The following is a 16608-nucleotide window of genomic DNA, read 5'->3' as shown; positions in this document are numbered from 1 at the left end:
ACCATAAGTGATTGGCATGGCAGTATAGGACACCCGGTGTCAGAGCACTATGCCCCTGAGAGCCTTCCCATGTGTGAAGTCTTAGTCAGTAGATCCAGAAGTGTAATAAATAGTTTAACGTAAGATATCAGTTCCAGGAATTCCAAAAAAGAAAAAAAAAAGGAGAAATCCAAATGTAAACATTTTCAAAATAGACAAGAGTGCGGATTACACTATATATTTGGTTTACAGCTTTGGCTTCCTTCTATGTGATAAATACTAAAGTGGTGGGCTGAGTTTCTGCTGTTTTTCTGGATGACTTCTTCAGACAGACTTGAATGTGACCTGGCAGCCAGCATTGTTTCCTGCTGACGTGGCCTTGTGGCCTTACTCCCAGAAGAGAGAAGGGCAGCTCAGCAGTGTGCGGAGATGAGAGGCGTTTAAAGAGCTGGCAGCAGAATGGCAGTGAAAAAAAACAGATATTTTAGCCAGCTTGCCTGCACTAGGGAGCAGTTCATATTATTAGAAATGTTTTAAAAAGCGAATGTTTTGCATGCAGTGTACTGAACAAATAGTATCTGCTCAGTGGTCTTTCTCCAAGTACAGCTTTATGGGCTCCTTAAAAAATCCTTTAAAAAACTTTACATAACTATATCAAGCAGCTTTAAGAAGTAATGAAGCAGGTTAACATATATTACTTTACTCATAAAGTCATTTTTGTGACATTTTTCACAAAGCGTGAAACTTTGGAAATAAATCGAAAACAGTTTTTCGACAGACGTTTACTATGCATATGTATGTACTTCTTTTTCCCCTGGTTAGAATTAAGCTGCCTGAAAATAAAATGATTTCAATAATGTTCTTTTCTAGTTTCAAGTAATATAGCGTTATTGGCATTTCCCGTAAGGGTGATTCTGTTGTCATTTGTAAGTTATGTAGGTGAACAAATGGGTTCTACCAAAAAACACCGATTAGCAGAAAATGATAATGGGATTCTGAGGTGCGGTACGCGTTCCAAACGGTTACTACACAAGGTAAGCTAGCTGTACTGCTAGTCAGAGATCAGTGTTTGTTCACCCCCAGTACCCAGTGTACTACTTTGCATTGTAGGCTCTGCTGGTGCACGATAATAAATGCAGCTGAGATGAACAGTGTCCTAACAAGTTGGTTCTAAGTGTGCACGTTTACCGAAGAATTCATACCATTAGTCCTCCAGTAATCAAGAATACTGTCCACATCAAAGGTCTGATCTGATTGGCAGAAAAAAGGTGTCCGCAGCTAGTGAAGTATAGTAGACCACAGAGCATGCAGTGTATAGCACTGAGCATTGTGATAGATAACATCTCTGTTTTGTAAGACATATATGCTGCTATGTACATACATAAACACACATCATCCCACACCTCTGTAATTTACAAAGGAAATATGAGTACTTGAAGTGCAGTGTCCATCTATGCAGCCAGGATGCTACAGTCTGATGTGTTTCTTCCCATGTCGTGCACTCTTTTGCACTGCAAAATATGGACAGCAGCTTTTGTCAATAGCAGCTCTGTAGTGATTTCTTGAATGTTACTGAAATTGATGAGTGAGCAATGCAATTCAGTCACTGTTCTTGAATCTTAAGACACAGTAATGAACTACAAATGTTCATTCTTCATGCCATACTAGGTTGCTAAGGGATTCTTCTCATCAACAAGGTGTAATTTATCACAGACCCCTTGTCTCAGCTGTTCCTGATATGGCAAACTGTTTCAATAAAAACATTCCATGTTGTTAAGCAAGTCAGACCCTTCTGTCAGTGATAATGGAATGCATGATATTACATGTCCTTTATCCGAGCATACATCTGACCTACTGTTATAGAACTTTAAACACTGTGATCAATTTCTGTTCCTTCTTTTAGTGTATGTCTTATGTCTTGGATCCAGATGTAATAGATTGTGAATTCTGGTCCTGGACAGTTTACTGCTACTTTTAAGTTGCGACACATGTATTCCCTGCATGATAGACTGCACTTGGCCTCACAACTCTCTGTACACAATATTTTATGAAGTCTGAAAACTTGTGAACTTCCATTTAGTCTTCTTCCCCTCTAACTGACATGGAGTTTTGTGTTGGATATATGCATAGCAGTGTATGCGTAGCAGTACTATTGGGAGCCGAATGTTTGTGGGCGAAAACTCTGACCTGTGTGGGTGAAGCACTACCACTGCAGATAGATTGGTGCTGAGCAAGGACTTCCAGTGCAGCATGGTTATGTGTATTGCAGAGCAGTGTCATTCTTTTTTGTGAATCACACCCACTGTGGTCTGCAGACAATATGACTGCCACACAGTTGGGATTGTACTGCACTACTTCTGAATTCTAGCCCTTAATTATGACTAACTGACTCCAAAAGCCTGAAATCGAAAATGAGGAAATATGAAAGCCTGGATCTCAAATGACTGAAAAAAACATTACTATTAATGAACAGTAAAATAAAACAGAGCGCAGGGGTTAAAGTCCTTCCCCACATCATTGTATGTGGAGAATTTGCTTTTTAATTACTGTCACACCAAGGTCGCAGCACCTCAGAGTAAAAGCAACCACTCCCCAAAAACTAGATGATACCCTGTGCATTACAGACTACCTGTGCATTACAGACTACCTGGAAGTTAATGTAAGGATCACCTTTACACTTCACATACCTACTTCACAGCTCACCAGGTGGGGCTTTTATTTTAATGTGGGTGCAGTCTGTTGCCCCCCGCAGGCTGTTTCACAGAAATCCTTCATGGTGTTTGCACTGTCCTCTGAAGTATGTGGAAATGCCATATGCTTCTCCACATGCTAAAGCATAGCATGAATGAACTGATGGAGTATTGTAAAGGCATGCCTTGAGATACTTCACTGTGTCCCCTGTTAGTCACAAGAAGGACCTTGTCGCTAATATACATAAAGGCACACATACTTTTGTATGCACTGGAATGGGTAATCCACAACTCCCACAGGCCTGCAGATGAAGCAGTTGCATTTTTACCTCCTACTGCATGGGATCCCTATCAATACAGGATTGGTGTACAAAGTCAATGTTGGGAAGCCTGTGAAGTGTTAAGCACAGACAGATGACACTGCACCTCCGAAGGTGCCAGTGCCCCACAGTTTGACTCATAGAGGCAATAGTGGCCTGCTACATATACATGTTAACTCATGCAGTAACAACTCCTCCCAGCATAGCTTACTGACTCTCTTGCAGGTATGTGGGGATTTAGCTGTGGTCATTAACTGTAAGTTCATTATGTCACCTCTGACTTGTTTTTCCTCATTTGCATACCCAGAGTACCTCGGTTTAATAATGTTGTTCATTACAGTGACATGTAGATGCACTATAACACAGTAGGTCAATGTTGGCATGTCAAAAGCACAGCAATAAAAAAGTATCAAAATTCCATTTGATCCAAAAAAGAAAACAAATAGTTTCTTTTTGTGATTGGTTAATCAAAACCCCAGCACTAGCTTCATGCACCATTTTGTCTGAATAGTGATAGTGTTAGGGAAATTATTATTTTTTGTAAGGGAAAGGGTTTTTTTTATAAGGTAAGGTGTAGGCTTGGGGTTAGGTGCAGGGTTAGCGTTAGCACAGATTGGTAAGGATGGGCAGGCAGAGAGAAACAGATAAATTTACAGATCATCTTCAATTAAATAACGTTATAGAAAGTGCTCCCTCCACTGAAGTAAGCCCCCCCCCCAAGAGAAACAAATAGCCAATTTTAATACATATTTGGTACAACCCTGCCATAACTATAAAAGATTCTTTAGAGTGCAATGCAATCTTAACAGAACCAAGGAGTAATGAAGACCCTTTCTGTTCTGTTCTATAGCAATTAAAACTACTTCTGCCTTCAGAGGAACAGCAGCCATTAAAGGGAAAAAAACAACCATCCTTGACCAGTGTTAACTACCCTCATGCTTCCCAATGACTCTTGACCACTCTGTATATGAGCAGTCTCTTTTGACAGCTTTTACAAAGGGTGACAGCAGCTGAGCCACTACTGCCCTGTCTGGCCTCATTCTTCCCTCACGCTTTGCTGTCTGACTGCAGGTTTATGTCTCCTTAAGAAACCTTTGTTGGAGTGTTGGCAGTGGGGGTGGGGTGAGAAGACTGATTACCTGCAGTCAGGTACTTCTGTCCCACCAATTTCAAGAATCTTAACAGTGTCCTATTTTTCTTTTGGGTATATATTACTGATGATCAATGAAGAGCCATTTCTTTGGAACTTTGGATGTGGAGGATGTCTGTTTGGAGCTTCATTCTCTAGTCAAACTAGCTTGTTAACTTGCAGGCCCAAAACAGGATCTACAGCTAAAGATCACACTGCAGAGCATTACACCATAAATAGGCTGACTCAGTAGTACAGAGGCAGTACGAAAACCAGCTGTCTTATCCTGGATGAAGCGATGAGGAAGAAGTTTCACAGGTCCTCTACATAGCTTGTATGTGAAGGAGATGGCATCTCCAGCATTGCCCGCCCTGTGCCATCTTACGTGTGCTAACTCTAACCAAAAATCTAACCCTACCCCTGCCCCTATCCCTAGTCTTACACATTACCTTACTAAAAACCCTTTCCCTAACAGTACCACTTCACAAAACAAAAAGACACAGAACACAAAGCATGCACAACACTGAATCTATCACCATACCTACCCCTTACTCTGACACTAACTCACCCAACCACACATACATACTAACTGCCGTACCACATTCTTGCACATTTTCATGACCACCACTTTTTCATTCAAACATTAATTTCCTGTACACTGTGTAAGTTGAGTGATGTTTGCAGTGCAGCCCTTACAACACCCAGGGTGGAAGTTTTTAGTGTTGCAGAAAATTAAACACGAAAAACTCATCATGCTGATAAGTTATGTCTTTGATGACCTGTGACTTAATTACTCTGTAACAAGCCCTATAGCTGTATCTTTTCACCTAATGTATATATATATATATATATATATATATATATATATATATATATGTGTGTGTGTGTGTTTACTTTACTTTAATTTATGAATTACTGTTGAGTAATAGATTTTGTGATATTTAAATACTTAAGTGCAAGCATAAGCACATATATACAAATGTTTCGGCCATGGGCAGTAATACACTTCTAGCCTGCAAATATACCAAAACAGTCTCCTCATAATAACTAGCCAATTTGTTCTTAAAAAAATCTAAACTACTAAACTAGCACATTCTTTAATATATTTTGGTAGTCTAGTCCAGGCATCAGCTGCTCTCTTAGAGAACCAATTAGTACATCTCTCATTCCTATATAATCTCTTAAACAGATTGTCCAGTGCTTCTCTAATATTCTTTGATAACCCCAAACATTCACTGAGGAAGTTATTTTTAAGTGTCCTGTATACTAGAATAAGGTTTGCTCTTAAATGTGTATGTGAGACACTTACATGTTCACATAGTTTAGTATTTCATAATAACTTAAACTTTCATAATCATGGATGTCATTGCTGAATTTCCATTGTACTCTTTCCAATTTATTCATCCTAGTTTTCTCGTGAGCTTTATATATTATTATTCTGTATTCTTATTTGCATCTAATATAAATTACAAACATTCAATTTATCATTTCTGATTTCCTAGGTTTTATAAACTGTGTTATACAGCCTGTACTTTTATAACTATCATTAACCAATTTGTTGATAAGATCAGAAAAAAAAATCTGAGTTGAGTCTAGTCATATACCCAGGTCATTAAATGACTCCACAGTTTCAATCACTGTGTGCTATCTTTTAGTCTGTGTCTCCCAATTCTCATATGCCAAATATTTTATTCAGTCCATCAGCATATTATTCTCATATGCCCAAATGGCCAGTTTAGTCAAGTTCTTTTGCAAACATTTCTTATATGTAGCAGATGTAGTAAGCTTAACAATTTTCAAGTCATCTGCATGTAAACTATAGAACACTGAAGATGAAAACAATAGATCTGAAAGATACAGCCTAAACACATATGGGCCTAGGACAGAGCCCTGTTGGACACACTGACTGTAATCTAGAGTTTCACCTATCCAGTTACTGTATGATTGTAAACCATACAGATATTCAACTTATCAAGATCACATTAATACCTAATTGTTCTAAGTTATGGCTCAGCATTTTATGCATGATCCTATCAAAGGCTGAAAATATGTCTGTATGAATTGCATAACAGCATGATTATATTATTATAAAACATGATGTTACAAATAGTTATAGATCTAACATATACATGCTGATATATGGTTTCAAGTCCCAATCTTCCCAATTTTGGTAATAATCTGTCAGAAAAATCTCCATAATTTTTCTACAACAAGAAGGTAAACTTATTGGTCTCTATGACTCTAGGTTTGTCTTGTTCCTTTTCCTCTTAAGGATGTGTTTAATAAGTACAAATCTTAAATCTTGAGGAACTTTGTCATACTCAAATGACCTACTGAATAACAGATATAATGGTACTGTAAGCTTATGCTGAAGTGTATTCAGGTTATTATTAATCACGCTGTCTCCTCCCTGTGCTTTGTTTGTGTCTTGTTTCCATAGTACTTATTCAATATAATGTAATTTAATTTTAGTATTTGTAATTACCTGGACATTACTAGTACAAATTCATCTCCCCATTTGTTTAGCCAAACTGTTTTGCATATTGTTTGTAAACAGATCTACAATCAGTTGCACTTGAGAATAAATTGTAGAATCTATACACAGATTGATTTTATGTCTTTACTTCTACTACATCTTGTATAACTTTAAAATAATTTCCAGTTATGCCGAATGCATTTATGTGCATTTTCTTCAAAATTTTCCTGATCTTGTCCCTAGTGTGTTTAATTTTCTGCCTGGTTGGCTTTTAAAGTTATACTTCAACCTAGTTTACATTTCTTATATTTTTATCCCTCATCTTAATGAACTTGTTTGTATGGAAATAAACCTTCCTGACTTTATGTGCCTTGATCCTGGTGTTAAACATTTTAAGTTTTTTTTTTTTGCATTTAAACAATTTCCCTTTCAAAGCCTGACACATTCCTTCTGCCATCTTTCCACTGAATACACTCCTCCAAATAGTTTTACATAGTTACTGTTTTGCTTCTATATAGTCTGATATTACTCTTCTTTGCATTGGTTTAGATTTATCTAGCAGCCATTTAAGGTTTATATCCCCATGATCACTGCATCAACAGTGATAAAATGTAAGATGAAGTAACAGTCATCTCCTTAGGAACACAAACAATGTCCATCCAGCATATTCCAGTATCTGTTGTTTACAGTTGGCAACAATTGTTGCTCCTGAATGTACACTGTAAATAATTTCCTTACTAGTGTTGTAGAATCAATATTATTCCTGTTAATTTCTGGTAACTTTATATCCCAGCTACCATTATTTGCCCTCCAGTGCTTCATGCAAGAAATATATGACCTCCTTAATGTCATTAGCATTTGACGTTCCAACAGTTATCTCTTCAGGGTTTGTATTTATTGTCATAGTTACACATTCTGTGGTATTGGTGTTGTGATCAAAGATTACATTAATTACAGGTTTTATAACAATCTTTAATCTCTGTCATAACATCTTCACCTGATTTTTGTTAGAATATCAGAAAAAAAACATTTATAACCTTATAGAACTGGTTTTCAGTCATTGTTCATTAACCATTTCCCACAAACAGTAACAATGTCAATGTCATATAAACACCGCAATTTTTCCTATACACATAACATTAAGAGCCAACACAGATAACTCTTATTTTGCCATCCATGAACTGTTAAATGGCTGACTTGGCAAAAATCCTGTCATATGTTAGTCAAATACTGTAATGCATCTGCTACAAAACTTCTGTTCCCTTATCTTACAAGTAAACTCCTTCTAAGTGCATGTGTGCCCCAAATTAGCCTTTGATGTTCTACACATTTTCACTTTTTAAAATGGGCTCTGTTTTCATGCAGATATTTACCCCCAAATTTTCATTCATGTTGATCTGACTCTCCTTTCTATCTTCATTTGTGTAAAGTACATCCTAACACCTATATTAGCTATCTTATATGTTAAGTTCCCACTAACAGTCGGTGATTCCTTGAAGATGAGATCATTTGAACCAGCATGACTAAAACAGCTACACTTCCTTACATTAAGGCATTTTAAGGCTATAGTCGCATTCTACATTTTTGCTTATGGCATGCTTACCACTGCCAACTGTTCATTATCCTCTCTGCAGATGTAACAATTCCTATAAAATTTGAATCTCCAATTACCAGTATATAATTTCTAACCAGATCTGAAGAATATCCCACTTGTAATTCAGTAATGCCTGCTCTTTAAATTGTTACAAAAGAATGATTTACATCACCATAGGTATTGTTAATGTCATTGTTTTCCTCACTTACTTCATTTGTAAGCATACAGTTCTCATCCAGCTAGTTAAGTGCAGTGAGACTTTAGAAGAATCATTCTTAGAACTCATCGGAATTAAGGGTAATGAAATGTTAAAAGGGCTCTAAAGATTCTACAGTTCCCATACCCAGACAAACTCCCTAACAGAATGCTAAAATATCTATCAACAAAACTTAATTCTGTTGTAGCTAGATCATTCAACTGGAGCTTCAAAGATGGAGTAGTAATGAGAAATTAAAAAAAAATGGTCTAATAATATAGCAGTTTATAAGGGGGAGAGTACTATAAAAGATAAAGACAGGTATAGAGTAATAATATAGCAGTTTATAAGGGGGAGAGTACTATAAAAGATAAAGACAGGTATAGAGTAGTAATATAGCAGTTTATAAGGGGGAGAGTACTATAAAAGATAAAGACAGGTATAGAGTAATAATATAGCAGTTTATAAGGGGGAGAGTACTATAAAAGATAAAGACAGGTATAGAGTAGTAATATAGCAGTTTATAAGGGGGAGAGTACTATAAAAGATAAAGACAGGTATAGAGTAGTAATATAGCAGTTTATAAGGGGGAGAGTACTATAAAAGATAAAGACAGGTATAGAGTAATAATATAGCAGTTTATAAGGGGGAGAGTACTATAAAAGATAAAGACAGGTATAGAGTAATAATATAGCAGTTTATAAGGGGGAGAGTACTATAAAAGATAAAGACAGGTATAGAGTAATAATATAGCAGTTTATAAGGGGGCGAGTACTATCACAGATACAGACAGATATAGAGTAATAATGTACCAATCAAAGATACAGACAGGTATAGAGTAATAATATACCAGTTTCTAAGGAGGAGAGTACTATCAAAGATACAGACAGGTATAGAATAATAATATACCAGTTTCTAATGGGGAGAGTACTATCAAAGATACAGACAGGAACAGAGTAATATACCAGTTTATAAGGGGGAGAGTACTATCAAAGATACGGACAGGTACAGAGTAATAATATACCAGTTTATAAGGGGGAGAGTACTATCAAAGATACAGACAGGTTGTTGTTGTTGTTGTGTCTTTCGGCTTTTCCCAGTCAGGGGGTCGCCACAGCGGAACTCCGGTCCGCTAATGATTGGTAGTTGATTTTTACGTGCCGAGTTACCAGCCCTGACGCACAACCTTCATAGAAGGTACGCCCATTCACGCATGTCTCCACACAGAAGATGCTCTAGCTGAGAATCGAACCGGACAGCATCTTACTGAGAGGCGACAACGCTACCGCAGCACCACCACCGCGGGGTCAAAGATACAGACAGGTACAGAGTAATAATATACCAGTTTATAAGGGGGAGAGTACATTCAAAGATACAGATAGGTATAGAGTAATAATATACCAGTTTATAAGGGAGAGAGTACTATCAAAGATACAGTATAGAGTAATAATATACCAGCTTATAAGGGGGAGAATACTATCAAAGATAGAGACAGATGTAGAGTCAATAGTCTCCTAAATGAGATTGTAAAGATAGTAACAGATTGCATGCTTACTAGGCCAAAAAGGGTAACATAGACTGTAGGTAAGTACATATAAGAAAGGGACATGAATTTTGACTGCTAATCTTGGACTTGGGGAGTAATTTATTAATATTTTGGATACTCATTTCATTTATTAATGTCCTTTATTAGACAAATATTTGGTTCCTGGATTTTGACTGTTAGTATCAGACAGCTGAGTTACGTGAATGCAAGCTGGCAGAGCTCTCTCAGACTTTAGTATAGTCTGAAGCTTGATATAATTTGATTTATTGATTAAGAAATATTTTGCTTAAAAGCAGAATGGACACATAAACTGGATTGTTAACTGGTTGAAATGCAGAAGAAAGAAGATTTAAATCAAGGATAGAGCTGGAAAATAGATTCTTATGAGGAAAGGGATACTGCATGCCTCTGCTAATAACAGTACTGTATGCTGTTTAAAGATTAACTATGATATTAACAGAATTGAAAAATGTCTGTTAAACATAATGCACAGATGATCTAAAAACTGGAGTATGTAGATATGAAGATGATCTAAAAAAACTGGAATGCGTCTCAGCTGAGGGAAATTGTATTGTCATTCAGCAATTTCTTCATTAAATCAGTGCATTACCGTACAACTAAGAATAAATTAAAGTTAAACCTAAGTAAAGCAGCTATCACGAGGACTGGTAGAGTTAGACCAGGTTTACCATTTCACTGACATGACAACCAAATCAAAAAATGGTCAGTCGGTATCGTAATCTGGGGGTAGTGGTAAATACTGAAAATAGATACTGAAAAACATTTTATTTCTTCCACAGATCACATTTTCTGCAGAACATACAGTAAACTAGCTGCAAGTATAACCTGGAAGTCCCTTTATGTAGCCTTAGGTAAGCCTGTTTTTTGGAGTAAGGTAATGATGCACGGTGCCCTAAGATCAAGGCTGAAGGTAAGGAAATAGAAAAAGCACTCCCTACCCAATTTTGTTCTCTACATTTGTCAAATGGGACTTCCGTATGATACCAGACTGCTGCATCTTGGTCTGTTTTTTTTCCTGTAGATGATTAAAATGCAGGCTGATTGTGGTTTGTAATACATTCAAGAATAAATTTCTACTAGAATGTGCAAGAATGTGTGAGGCTTTGTATGATGCAATAGTGATGGGAATTAAGTGGCAGAGATATTAACCAGAGTATGTATATTTTTAGAACAATTAGAGGACAATTAAAGAATGGAATAATGTTCTAGTCTATATTAGACAAGTGCATTTGTGGATAGATTTAAAACTCTAAGTTTACAGGCATATGGGATATAAGGTATGTAATCTAAATTAGAACATGAATTCTTGTCCTGATTTTATCACTATGGTATGATATGAATGTATAATTAGGGAATAATTAAGAAGTTTTACCCAAGTCATAGTTACACATTCTGTCCTCATGATAGCTGCTTTACTTAGGTTTAAATTTAATTTATTCTTAGTTGTATGGTAATGCACTGATTTGATGGTTGGCAGTCATACCTCACAAAATGTGTTCTGTAGTCTGATTTTTCATTTGTCTAACACTAAAGTTTCATATATCTGTTTCTTTTTATGTCTTTGTTAGCTATCACAGTATAGATAAATTTGAAAGCAGTCCACAAACCAGGCAAGAAATAACCAATTGCTAGCATAAAAAATACGTGTTTAATTAATTACGGTAAGCGCTTTCACTGAATAGCTTCATCAGACCATGAAAACAGAATGGTCACAAAACATTTAAATGCTTAGAACAACCAATCACATTTCACTAAGTAATTACATGACACCTAAACTAAAACCATTCTATCCACTGTGAAAACCTATTGTAAGTATAAAATATATAACGCTGATCAGAAAATAGTATAGCGCATATTGAACAAATTTAAAATCAAGTACACAATAAGAATATATTTCTCTATCTAATATAAAAATGGACCAGGAATATATAAAAAATGGAACTAAACATGCATGGTTCATCTTAAACATGTATCTAAGAAAAAACTTCAACTATCTATATCAAGATAAAATCTTTTCAAATACTCCTGTAAATCCATGTATAATAAATTAACAACTACGAGAAACTGGAATATATAAAACACATGTCCCTGTACTTTGAGAAAGTATGTCAATAAGCATATGCAATTCATAGAAAGCAGACTAAAGCATAAAATCAATGCTGTCATTATTATTTCATTTAGCACCAAAATCCAGTTAATACACAGTCAAAAATCAAAAACAAGTATCCATTAGAACGGTTAAAATATATATACAGATGAAATATATATGACAGAAAAATACAAGATGTAAAAGTATATGTATATATAAAATAATATATATACCATTGTTACCACTTCTGCTCGACTACAGTCCAGGGTTTAAAAATCAAAAATCAATAGTATACACTCATTTGTACTGTGATACCCGTGCCCTGGCCCAGCAATCAAGGAGCCTCAATCCTCACCACTAACACCAGAGATGGCATCTCATATATGAGGAAAGGATAACAAATACACAGAGTAAAGTGCAATTTCCCTTAAAAGCACACTGAGATCACAGTCAGTCCGGGGCTGGTCGCTCCCTTGCTCTCCAGGTCCCCAATAACTTCCCTACTGGCACAGCTATAGGGACCAGATCTCAGCCTAGTGGGCAAGCTAAAACCTGTAGCACACTATCTGTCCAACCAGTACTTTGAGTCCCTGCCCAAGTAGCTCACAGACACACACACACACACACACACACACACACACACACACACACACACACACACACACACACACACACACACACACACACACACACACAGACACATGCACTTTGAGATAAGAGTTTATACAACCACACAGTCACTCCTGGGGAAGGCTGGAACAGTTTCTCCAGCTGTGCCTCCTTTCTCCCAGACTGTACGGTAGTTCCACTTGCCACCACCCACTAATTACTTAGCAGCTACTCAAAGGCCCTTAAAAGGGTGTCCAATTGTTACTGTGCAATATTATTATCCAATTGGTAGCTGTGACTAAACAGTCAAGGCTTATTTAGAGGGACATGGAAAGTAAACTCTATAAGTATGCAATGTACTCTAGAGCTTAAATTATCTCTAAACAAAACAGCCACAGTTGAAAGGTTTTAAAATATTTAATAATAAATACTAAAAACACAAGATAATACTTCTTACTACACAGTGCTAGTTAAGAGTTCAGAGATCACAGAGAAATACTTAAAATAACACAGTAGTAAAGTTCTGACATCACAGAAAAACACTTAGTCTAATCTTTTTAGTTCCTATTTCTAAAAGAAAACACAAGTCTAAGATAACTTACATATGAGCAAGACAGTGCTGTGAGTTTGATGTTCAAGACAAAAATGCTTAATGCCTTCTGATTCTCCCTGTTAAAATTGCTATTGCAGTCCTTGTACCCATTACATCATTTCACACTTTCCTGGTGTTTTCAGGCTAACACAAACTACATAATTGTTATCTTGCACCTGCAGGAAACTACAGCCATAAAAGACATTCCATATGTAAACTCTAGTAATTATTCCTTAAGTTAAAACAATAGGCAGGATGCTTCACTCCATACTCATCGACTCCAAATTCTGACTTCAAAGGGACAGACATGAAATAAGTTCAACTTCAAAGGATAGACAAGAAATGCTTGACTTAGCTTTCTTTACAGCAGAGAGCAATGTTGCTACATTGTTTTAAGTTCAACATTTCACAGCATATTCTTTAATTTAAGAAAAAAACCTTGTATTTCAACATTTCATAGTATTTTCTTTCAATTAAGAAAAGAAGTCTGTAATTAAATATTCATATTTACAAATGATAGAATTATCTTCACAAGGGTGGCCACAGTGGTGCAGCGGTTATCTTTGCCACCTCACAGCAAGAAGTTCTCTGGTTTGATTCTCGGCTGGGGTGCCTTCTGTGCGGAGTCTGCATGTCCTCCCTGTGGACGTGTGGGTTTCCTCCAGGTGCTCCGGTTTCCTCCCACATCCCAAAGACATACAGTAGGTGGATTGGACACTCCAGATTGGCCCTAGATGTGAGTGTGTGCATGTGTGCGTGTATGTGCCTTCTGTGGAAGGTTGGGTGCCGGGCTGGCAACTCGGAACCATAAAACTCCACTGCAAATCATGAGCGGACAGATGATCTGCTGTTGCGACCCCTAACTAGGAAAAGCTGAAAGAAGAAGAAGAAGAATTATCTGCACAATTCTATCTGACTAGCAGCCTTCACGTCCCCCTCCCCATGGAGAACTCAAGCCAGTTTTTCAAATGACCCTTGAGAAACGCTGCTTGAGAAAGTTTGGACTATCTGTGAGTATACCTTACCCCATACCCTGTCTTGAGAGCCTATCTACATTGGCATTGCTAATCCCACTGCAGTGTTGCACTGACATATATGCTTGCAATTCCAGGCTCCATCTTAGCAACTTGGCATTTTGTTGGCTGGCTCTGTCTAACCATGTTAGGGGGTTGTGATCTGTCATAACAGTGAATTTTCTTCCATACAGATAAGGCTGAAGTTTCTGCAGTGCTCACACTATGGCTAGACATTCCTTTTCTAGAGCTGCATAGCATTCCGCCCTGGGTTGGAGCCTACAACTGAGATAAACCACTGGGTGCTCTTCTCAATCTGAAGAAATCTAGCTAAGTACAGCCCCCACCCCATGGTTTGAAGCATCCACCTGCACAAGAAATCCTTGCTGTAATCTGGACTGGCTAACACAGGAGGTCCTCCCAAAGCTTTTTTAAGCTTCTGGAATGCACGCTCACATGCTGGGGTCTACACTACCTTATCTGGCCTGTTCTTCCTTGTCAGGTCTGTGAGGGTAGCAGCTATGGAACTATAACTGGGGACAAACTTTCTGTAGTACCCTGCTGTCCCGAAAAATGCCCTCACCTGCTTTTCAGTAACAGGTGCAGGCTGTGCCTGAATGGCTTCCACTTTGGCAGGTTCTGGCCTTATCTTACCACTCCCCCCTCTATGTCCTAGGTAGGAGACGTCTGCCATACCCATCTGACATTTTCTCGGTTTAATGGTCAACCCTGCCCTCTGTAGTCTGCCCAGCACCTCCCTGAAATGCTGAAGGTGCTCTGGCCAGGAATGGCTGTAGATGGCAATATCATCTAGGTAAGCAAGGGTAAACTCTCCTGCTCCTGCTAGGATATGATCTACCAGCCCCTGGAAAGTCACTGGGGCATTCTTCAGCCCAAAGGGCATCTTTGTGAACTCATACAAGCCAAAAGGAGAACAAAGGCTGACTTCTGTCTAGCACTGGAAGTCCGGGGCACCTTCCAGTAACCCTTGGTAAGATCAATGGTTGTAAGATACTTAGCCCCACCCATCTGCTCTAGGGCCTCATCTGTCCTAGGCATGGGGTAAGCATCCGACTCTGTGTGACTATTTAATTTCCTGTAGTCCACACAGAACCTGGTGCTGCCATCCCTCTTTGGCACCAGCACCACTGGGGAGGCCCAGGGACTGTTGGACTCTTGAATTACCCCTAGTTCCAACATCTCCTGTATCTCCTCCCTCAAAGTCTGACTCTCTCAGGCACTCTGTAAGGGTTCTGCCTAATAGGCCTTTGGGGTCCTGTATCCACCTTGTGCTGCCCCAGGTGGGTGCACACTGGTTTCCCAGTGAACATGTCCCCAAATTCCTGCAACACTACTCGGATTTCTCAAACCTGGGTAGGAGATAGCTGCTGGGACATTGCTACCCCTTCCACCGAGATGTCAGCCCAAGCCTCACTGAGGAGATCAGTCCCCAGATCTCCCTCTGACTCCTCTTGCAATCCACTGCAAATGCTCAGTACAATGGCCTCCCTATCATGGTAAGGTTTCATCGTGTTAACGTGGTACAATTTGTGCCCCAGCCTTCTGCCAAGCAGTTCCACCATGTAGTTAACATCATTTACCTTTCTTACCACCTTGTAGGGTCACTGCCAATCTGCTTGCAGTTTGTTGTGTCTGACAGGAATGAGAACCATTACCTGCTGCCTCACAGCATGCTCTCTAGCTTGAGCATTCCTGTCATACCACACCTTTTTCTGTTGTTGGGCTTCTGCCAGGTTCACCTGGGCTAAGCCCATGAGTTCCCTGAGCCTTGTCCTGAGGTTTAGGAAGTGTGCCACAACAGACTCCTTGTGAAACCCGCACTCACCTTCCAACTTGTCTCGAATTAAATCTAGAGGTCCTCTCACCCTATGCCCATACAGCAACTTAAAGGGTGAAAAATCTGTGGATTCCTGGGGAACCACTCTGTAAGCAAACAACAGATGGGGCACATATTTGTCCCACTCCCTCTTAAACTGATCTGCAAATGCCCGTGGCATGGACTTGATTGTAGAGTTTAACCTCTCAACAAGACCATTAGTCTGGGGATGGTAGATGATGGTCTTCATGTGCTTCACCCCACAGGACTTCCACAGACAAGCCAGCAGGTCTGACATGAAATTGGCACCTCTGTCAGTCAGTATTTCTTTTGGGAAACCTACCTTGCTGAAAATCTCTAACAAAGCATTTGCCACCTTCTCGGCCTCAATGGAGGACAAAGCCACTGCCTCAGGGTATCGTGTAGCAAAGTCCACTACCACTAGGATATTCTTTTTCCCTGTGGAACTTGGGGTACTCAAAAAACCCACAATATCCTTAGCTACCCTCTGAAATGG

At 38.5% G+C, this 16608-nt stretch overlaps 1 protein-coding gene across 1 annotated transcript in view; it reads left to right on the top strand.

Moving 5' to 3' along the window:
* FNDC3B (fibronectin type III domain containing 3B) overlaps positions 1-16608 on the top strand; it is a 2611550-nt gene that overhangs the window by 986831 nt on the left and 1608111 nt on the right. The gene's annotated exons all lie outside the window — the stretch shown is intronic.

Source organism: Protopterus annectens, chromosome 4.part1 (assembly GCF_019279795.1).
Source record: "Protopterus annectens isolate FY-2018-M chromosome 4.part1, PAN1.0, whole genome shotgun sequence".
NCBI lineage: Eukaryota > Metazoa > Chordata > Ceratodontiformes > Protopteridae > Protopterus > Protopterus annectens.
This window is presented reverse-complemented; position numbering and strand designations above follow the sequence as displayed.